This window comes from Rhinoraja longicauda, unplaced genomic scaffold (assembly GCF_053455715.1).
Source record: "Rhinoraja longicauda isolate Sanriku21f unplaced genomic scaffold, sRhiLon1.1 Scf002627, whole genome shotgun sequence".
Classification (NCBI taxonomy): domain Eukaryota; kingdom Metazoa; phylum Chordata; class Chondrichthyes; order Rajiformes; family Arhynchobatidae; genus Rhinoraja; species Rhinoraja longicauda.
This window is the reverse complement of record NW_027603840.1, coordinates 1-9,025: the sequence shown is the minus strand read 5'-3', so window position 1 is coordinate 9,025 and position 9,025 is coordinate 1. Positions and strand designations below refer to the sequence as shown.

Here is a 9,025-nt window from a genome sequence, read left to right as displayed (position 1 = left end):
CCACCCCACACCCCCCCCCCACACACACACACCCCCCACACACACACACACCCCCCACACACACACACACACCCCCCCACACACACACACACACACACACACACACACACACACCCCCACACACACACACACCCCCCACACACACACACACACCCCCCCACACACACACACACACACACCCCCCACCCCCACACACCCCCACACACACACACACACACCCCCACACACACACACACACCCCCCACACACACACACACACCCCCCACACACACACACACACACAGCCAAAAACAAAACCCACCCCAACACCAACACACAAACAAAAAGGGAAAGAAGACAAACAAACTGTCAGCGAGCCACAGCCGTTAGGCACGCCCACCGGGCCCACACCGACCAGCGATCCCCACACGCACGCACGCCCACCGGGCCCACACCGACCAGCGATCCCCACACGCACGCACGCCCACCGGGCCCACACCGACCAGCGATCCCCACACGCACGCACGCCCACCGGGTCCACACCGACCAGCGATCCCCACACGCACGCACGCCCACCGGGCCCACACCGACCAGCGATCCCCACACGCACGCACGCCCACCGGGTCCACACCGACCAGCGATCCCCGCACGCATGCACGCCCACCGGGCCCACACCGACCAGCGATCCCCACACGCACGCACGCCCACCGGGTCCACACCGACCAGCGATCCCCGCACACTAACACTATCCTACACCCACTAGGGGACAATTTACATTTATACCAAGCCAATTAACCTACAAACCTGCACGTTTTTGGAGTGTGGGAGGAAACCGGAACACCCGGAGAAAACCCACGCAGGTCACGGGGAGAACGTACAAACTCCGTACAGACAGCACCCGTAGTCGGGATCGAACCCGGGTCTCCGGCGCCGTGAGGCAGCGGCTCTACCCGCTACACCACCGTGCCACTCCATTCACTTGCCCTAATGAGGTCAATGCAGTTACAGAATGGACATCCACAAACAAAGTGCCCACCATCTGCCCACTACGATGCAAAACTGATCAGACATGTTGGAATCCAAGCAAGTAGATTACTGTGCAGTGATCTCTCCATCCTGTTCACACTGCATGCATTTATTCCCCCCAAAACAATCCAGAAAAAGCTGTCTCACCCCTTTTTAAAACAAAGTCAAATTGCAATAAACAGACACGGAAAGTTGGGAGTAACTCAGCAGGTCAGGCAGCATCTCGGGAGAGAAGGAATGGGTGACGTTTCGGGTCGAGACCCTTCTTCAGACTGATGTCGGGGGTGGGACAAAGGAAGGATATAGGTGGAGACAGGAAGATAGAGGGAGATCTGGGAAGGAGGAGGGGAAGGGAGGGACAGAGGAACTATCTAAAGTTGGAGAAGTCGATGTTCATACCACCGGGCTGCAAACTGCCCAGGCGAAATATGAGGTGCTGTTCCTCCAATTTCCGGCGGGCCTCACTATGGCACTGGAGGAGGCCCATGACAGAGAGGTCAGACTGGGAATGGGAGGGGGAGTTAAAGTGCTGGGCCACCGGGAGATCAGTTAATGCGGACCGAGCGCAGATGTTCAGCGAAGCGATCGCCGAGCCTGCGCTTGGTTTCGCCGATGTAAATAAGTTGACATCTAGAGCAGCGGATGCAATAGATGAGGTTGGAGGAGGTGCAGGTGAACCTCTGTCTCACCTGGAAAGACTGTTTGGGTCCTTGGATGGAGTTGAGGGGGGAGGTAAAGGGACAGGTGTTGCATCTCGTGCGGTTGTAGGGGAAAGTGCCCGGGGTTGGGGTAGTTTGGGTAGGAAGGGACGAGTGGACCAGGGAGTTGCGGAGGGAACGGTCTCTGCGGAACGCAGAGAGGGGAGGGGATGGGAAGATATGGCCAGTGGTGGGGTCCCATTGTAGGTGACGGAAATGTTGTTGGATGATATGTTGGATCCGCTGGCTGGTGGGGTGGAAGGTGAGGACGAGGGGGATTCTGTCCTTGTTGCGAGTGGGGGGAGGGGGAGCAAGAGCGGAGCTGCGGGATGTAGAAGAGACCCTAGTGAGAGCCTCATCTACAATGGAGGAGGGGAAGCCCCGTTTTCTGAAAAACGAGGACATCTCGGAAGCCCGAGTGTGAAACACCTCATCCCGGGCGCAGATGCGGCGTAGACGGAGGAATTGGGAGTAGGGGATAGACTTTTTGCAGGGGACCGGGTGGGAAGAAGTGTAGTCCAGATAGCTGTGCGAGTCGGTGGGCTTATAGTAAATGTCTGTCACTAGTTTTTCTCCTGTGATGGAGATGGTGAGGTCCAGAAACGGGAGGGAGATGTCAGAGATAGTCCAGGTATATTTAAGGGCAGGATGGAAATTGGAGGTGAAATGTATAAAGTCAGTGAGTTCTGCATGGGTGCAAGAGGTAGCACCAATGCAGTCGTCGATGTAGCGGAGGTAGAGTTTGGGGATGGGGCCAGTGTACGTCTGGAACAGGGATTGTTCGACGTACCCTACAAAGAGGCAGGCGTAGCTAGGGCCCATGCCAGTGCCCATGGCTACGCCTCTGGTTTGGAGGAAGTGGGAGGAGTGACCTTTGTCCAGTCACTCTACACTTCCATCCCCCACAAGGATGGTCTCGAAGCCCTCTGTTTCTTCCTCGACCGCAGAACCAGCCAATCCCCATCGACCAACACTCTCCTCCGCCTAGCAGAGCTGGTTCTCACCCTCAACAACTTCTCCTTTGACTCCTCCCACTTCCTCCAAACCAGAGGCGTAGCTATGGGCACTGGCATGGGGTCTAGGTACGCCTGCCTCTTTGTAGGGTACGTCGAACAATCCCTGTGTGTGTGTGGGGGGGTCTGTGTGTGGGAGGGGGGGTCTGTGTGTGTGTGGGGGTGTGGGGGAGGTGTGTGTGTGGGGGGGGGTCTGTGTGTGTGTGGGGGGGGTCTGTGTGTGGGGGGGGTGTGGGGGAGGTGTGTGTGTGGGGGGGGGTCTGTGTGTGTGTGTCAAGTCAAGTCAAGTCAATTTTATTTGTATAGCACATTTAAAAACAACCCACGTTGACCAAAGTGCTGTACATTTGAATTAGGTTCCAATAGAAAAAAAAATGAAAACATACAGAAGCACGCAAACAGTTCACAGCGCCTCCTCAATGAGCCTCAAACGCTAGGGAGTAGAAATATGTTTTGAGCCTGGACTTAAAGGAGTCGATGGAGGGGGCAGTTCTGATCGGGAGAGGGATGCTGTTCCACAGTCTAGGAGCTGCAACCGCAAAAGCGCGGTCACCCCTGAGCTTAAGCCTAGACCGCGGGATAGTGAATAGCCCCAAGTCGGCCGATCTGAGGGACCTGGAGTTAGAGAGGGGGGTTAGAAGATTTTTGATGTAGGGGGGGGAGTGTCCATTTAGGGCTTTATACGTGAATAGGAGGAGCTTGAAGTTGATTCTGTACCGTACAGGGAGCCAGTGGAGAGAGGCCAGAATCGGGGTGATGTGGTCCCTTTTACGGGTACCCGTCAGGAGTCTCGCTGTGGCGTTTTGGACCAGTTGCAGGTGGGACAGGGATGATTGGCTGATCCCAGTGTATAGGGAGTTGCAGTAGTCTAGGCGGGAGGAAATGAAAGCGTGAATGATTTTTTCTGTGTCGTCGAATTTGAGGAAAGGTTTGATTTTAGCTATGGTTCGAAGTTGGAAGAAGCTGGCTTTTACCACAGCGTTGACTTGCTTATCAAATTTTAATGCAGAGTCAAATATCATGCCGAGGTTTTTGACATGCGGTTTGACTAGGCAGGATAGGCTTCCAAGACTGCCTGTTATCAATTTGATGGAGTCGGGGGGGCCGAATAGGATGACCTCAGACTTGCTCTCATTTAATTGGAGGAAGTTCTGTGCCATCCAACATTTTATGTCCTCAAGGCAGTGTGAGAGGCTGTTTAAATTTGACTGGTTGTTGGGTTTCAGGGGGAGGTAAAGCTGAGTGTCATTGGCATAGCAGTGGAAAGAAATGCCGTGCCTTTGAATGATTTGGCCAAGGGGGAGCATGTATAGAGAAAAGAGAATGGGGCCTAGGATTGAGCCTTGTGGAACTCCGCAGGAGAGGCTAGCTGGAGCAGAGGAATAACTGCCTATGTTGATGGCGAAACTCCTATCTTTGAGGTACGAAGCGAACCAGCTCAGGGCAGTGCCATCAATGCCAACCGCGTACCGGAGACGGTCAATAAGGATGGTGTGGTCCACTGTATCGAATGCTGCGCTGAGGTCGAGAAGGAGCAGGATTGCACAGTCGCCGGTGTCGATGGCGAGAAGCTGGTCGTTGTGTACCTTCAACAAGGCAGACTCTGTGCTGTGGTGGGCTCTGAAACCTGACTGGAAACTTTCCAGGATGGTGTTTTGGTGCAGGTAGGGCACTAATTGGTTAAGGATTGCCTTTTCAAGGACTTTTGACAGGAATGGCAGTTTGGAAATGGGTCTGTAGTTGCTAGGCAAGGTGGGGTCTAGGTTAGGTTTTTTCAGTAGGGGCTGGACCACCGCGTGCTTGAAACTGGTTGGAACAGTGCCAGTGGCCAGAGAACTGTTGATAATAGAGAGGATGCTGGGACCAGCTATTGCAATGACATCCTTCAGAAGGGCAGTGGGGGCAGGATCAAGGGGGCAGGTTGCAGGTTTCATAGCGGAGATAAGCTTTGCAAGGGAGGATAGAGTGACGGGTTGGAAACAGTCCAATTTAGATGAACAGACTAGTGAGACAGCTAGGTCACGGGTGGGAGGGGAAATGTTCATTCTAATATTCTCAACTTTGTTGGTGAAAAATTTAGCGAATTCTTCGCACTTAGCAGGGGACCCAACTAAGCTGGTACTGGGGGCAGGACATATGACAGAGGTAATTGTGCTAAATAGGACCTTGGAGTTATGAGAGTTTTTGGAAATAAGGTCGGAGAAGTATTGTGCTCTAGCAGACTTTACTGCTTCCTGGTATTTGAGAAGATTGTTCTGTGGGGGGGGGTCTGTGTGTGTGTGTGTGTGTGGGGGAGGTGTGTGTGTGGGGGGGGGGTCTGTGTGTGTGTGGGGGGGGGTCTGTGTGTGGGGGGGGTGTGGGGGAGGTGTGTGTGTGGGGGGGGGGGTCTGTGTGTCTGTGTGTGTGTGTGTGGGGGGGGGGTCTGTCTGTGTGTGGGGGGGGTCTGTGTGGGAGGGGTCTGTGTGTGGGGGGGGTCTGTGTGTGGGGGGGATGGGGTGTGTGTGTGGGGGGGATGGGGTGTGTGTGTGTGGGGGGGGGTCTGTGTGTGGGAGGGGGTGTATGGGGTGTGTTGTGTGTGGGGGGGATGGGGTGTGTGTGTGTGGGGGGGGGGTCTGTGTGTGGGAGGGGGTGTATGGGGTGTGTGTGTGGGGGGGTCTGTGTGTGTGTGGGGGGGGGGGTCTGTGTGTGTGTGTGTGTGTGGGGGAGGTGTGTGTGTGGGGGGGGGTCTGTGTGTGTGTGGGGGGGGTCTGTGTGTGGGGGGGGGGTGTGGGGGAGGTGTGTGTGTGGGGGGGGGGGTCTGTGTGTCTGTGTGTGTGTGTGTGGGGGGGTCTGTCTGTGTGTGGGGGGGGTCTGTGTGGGAGGGGTCTGTGTGTGGGGGGGGTCTGTGTGTGGGGGGGATGGGGTGTGTGTGTGTGGGGGGGATGGGGTGTGTGTGTGTGGGGGGGGGGGTCTGTGTGTGGGGGGGTCTCGGAGTTTGTCAGTGGGGTTGACCCCTGTTCTCTGGCCGGTCCAGTTACGTGGAGCTGCTGGACAGCCTGGTTCTGCGGGAGGAGTTCGGCCCCATGTTGGAGTCACTCAGTACGGCCGTCGCCACCTTGACCCAGGCGGCCGGAGGTGAGCCTGACCCCCCTTAACCCCACCCTGACCCCCTGTGACCCTACCCTGACCCTCCCATAACCCCCCCATAACCCCCCATAACCCCACCCTGACCTCCCCGTAACCCCACCCTGACCTCTAGCCCCAGCCCCCCCCCCCCAGCAACCACTCCCTGCCCACCATGAGTGACCTCGACAACCACAGCACGACCCCACCGGCAATTCCCCCCCCCTCTCCCCGCAATCCTCACTCCTTCCCCCTCGTGTCCACGCCCCCTCCCCACATACTCCCCACATACCCCCCACACGTGTCCCCCCCACGTTTCCCCCCACGTGTCCCCCCCCCACGTCCCCCCCCCCCCCCCCCCCCCGTCTGGGACTGTGTGTGGGGCCACCCCTCCCTCTCTCTCTCTGTCCGTAGGAGATCCTGAGCTGTGAGGAGCTGCGGACGGTCCTCTACCTCGTGCTGACCACCGGCAACATCATGAACGCAGTGAGTCCCCACCCTGGGGAGATGCACCCACACACTGACCCACACACTGACCCACACACACACTGACCCACACACACACTGACCCACACACTGACCCACACACACACTGACCCACACACTGACCCACACACACACTGACCCACACACACACTGACCCACACACTGACCCACACACTGACCCACACACACACTGACCCACACACACACTGACCCACACACACACTGACCCACACACTGACCCACACACACACTGACCCACACACTGACCCACACACTGACCCACACACACACTGACCCACACACTGACCCACACACACACTGACCCACACACTGACCCACACACACACTGACCCACACACTGACCCACACACACACTGACCCACACACACACTGACCCACACACACACTGACCCACACACACACTGACCCACACACTGACCCACACACTGACCCTCACCAAGCGGGGGTGAGGGCAGAGAGTCCCCACTGTGGGGTTAATCTGACCCTCACCCTGGGGGCCACACACAGACCGTCACTGAGGGAGGGGCCTCTCTGACCCACAGCGGGGGGGCGCACAGTGACTCACAGTGGGGGAGGGGGCCCACTCTGACCCACAGTGGGGGAGGGGGCCAGTGGGGGAGGGGTCCAGTGGGGGAGGGGGCCAGTGGGGGAGGGGTCCAGTGGGGGAGGGGGCCAGTGGGAGGGGGGTCCAGTGGGGGAGGGGTCCAGTGGGGGAGTGGGCCAGTGGGGGAGTGGGCCAGTGGGGGAGGGGTCCAGTGGGGGAGAGGTCCACTCTGACCCACAGTGGGGGAGGGGGGCCAGTGGGGGAGGGGCCCACGCTGACCCACAGTGGGGGGAGGGGGGCCAGTGGGGGAGGGGTCCACTCTGACCCACAGTGGGGGAGGGGGCCAGTGGGGGAGGGGTCCACTCTGACCCACAGTGGGGGAGGGGCCCACACTGACCCACAGTGGGGGAGGGGGCCAGTGGGGGAGGGGGCCAGTGGGGGAGGGGTCCAGCGGGGGAGGGGGCCAGTGGGGGAGGGGGCCAGTGGGGGAGGGGTCAAGTTGGGGAGGGGTCCAGTGGGGGAGGGGGCCAGTGGGGGAGGGGGCCAGTGGGGGAGGGGGCCAGTGGGGGAGGGGTCCAGTGGGGGAGGGGTCCACTCTGACCCACAGTGGGGGGAGGGGCCCACACTGACCCACAGTGGGGGAGGGGGCCAGTGGGGGAGGGGGCCAGTGGGGGAGGGGCCAGTGGGGGAGGGGCCCACGCTGACCATTACTAAGGGAGTGGGCCACACTGACCCACAGCTGGAGGGGCAGAGTGACCCCCAGTGACGACCCCCCCCCCCCCCCCCGTTGCAGGGCGGGTACGCGGGCGATGCGTCCGGGTACAGGATGACGTCACTGCTGAAGCTGGTGGAGACTCGCGCCAACAAACCCGGCATCACCCTCATGCACTTCGTGGTCATGGTGAGCGCAGCGCGGTGGGGGGGAGGGGGTGTATGGGTGGGAGGGGGGGGGAAAGTGGGTGGGGGGTGGGGGGAGGGGTGTATGTGGGAGGGTGGGTGTAAGTGGGTGGGGGGGGAGGGGGTGTGTGGGTGGGGGGTGTATGGGTGGGGGGTGTATGTGGGTGGGGAGAGTGGGGGAGGGGGAGGGGAGGAGGGGTGGGTGGTGGGGAGGGGGTTGGGGAGGGGGAGGAGGGGTGGGTGGGGGAGGGTTGGGTGGGGGTAGGGGGTTGAGGAGGGGTGGGTGGGTGAGGGGGGTGTGGGGGAGGGAGGAGGGGTGGGTGGGGGAGGGAGTTGGGGAGGGGAGGAGGGGTGGGTGGGGGAGGGGGTTGGGGAGGGGAGGAGGGGTGGGGTGGGGGAGGGGGGGTGTGGGGGAGGAGGGGTGGGTGGGGGAGGGGGTTGGGGAGGGGAGGAGAGGTGGGTGGGGGAGGGGGGTGTGGGGGAGGGGGTGTGGGGGAGGGGGGGGTGGGGGAGGGGAGGAGGGGTTGGGGAGGGGGGTGAGGGGGGGTGGGGGAGGGGAGGAGGGGTGGGTGGGGGAGGGGGTTGGGGAGGGGTGGGTGGGTGAGGGGTGGGTGGGGGAGTGGGGGTGTGGGGGAGGGGGAGAAGGGGGTTGGGGAGGGGTGGGGTGGGTGAGGGGGGTGTGGGGGAGGGGAGGAGGGGTGGGTGGGGGAGGGGGTTGGGGAGGGGTGGGTGGGTGAGGGGGTTGGGGAGGGGGAGGAGGGTGGGTGGGGGAGGGGGGGGTGTGGGGGGAGGGGTGGGTGGGGGGAGGGGGTTGGGGAGGGTGGTGGGTGGGTGAGGGGGGTGTGGGGGAGGGGAGGTGGGGTGGGTGGGTGAGGGGGGTGTGGGGGAGGGGGGTGTGGGGGAGGGGGGTTGTGGGGGAGGGGGTGGGTGAGGGGGGGTGTGGGGGAGGGGGTGGGTGGGTGAGGGGGGGTGTGGGGGGAGGGGTGGGTGGGTGAGGGGGGGTGTGGGGGAGGGGTGGGTGGGTGGGGTGAGGGGGGTGTGGGGGGAGGGGGGTTGTGGGGGAGGGGGGTGTGGGGGAGGGGTGGGTGGGTGGGTGAGGGGGGTGTGGGTGAGGGGGGTGTGGGGGGAGAGGTTGGGGGGAGGGGGGAGACAATCACTGACACAATTCTGAATCTTCATGTTACAGGAAGCGGAAAAGAATGACAAGAAGCTGCTGGATTTCCGAACAAAATTGCAGAGCATCGGCCCCGGCCTCCAGG

General features: G+C 60.9%; 1 long non-coding RNA gene across 1 annotated transcript; it reads left to right on the top strand.

Moving 5' to 3' along the window:
- The first annotated feature begins 6,191 nt into the window (after positions 1-6,191).
- Positions 6,192-9,014, top strand: LOC144591876 (uncharacterized). Its single transcript, XR_013547039.1, has 3 exons — positions 6,192-6,304; positions 7,663-7,770; positions 8,953-9,014. It is a non-coding gene; the product is annotated as an uncharacterized LOC144591876 (long non-coding RNA).
- The last annotated feature ends 11 nt before the right edge of the window (positions 9,015-9,025 follow it).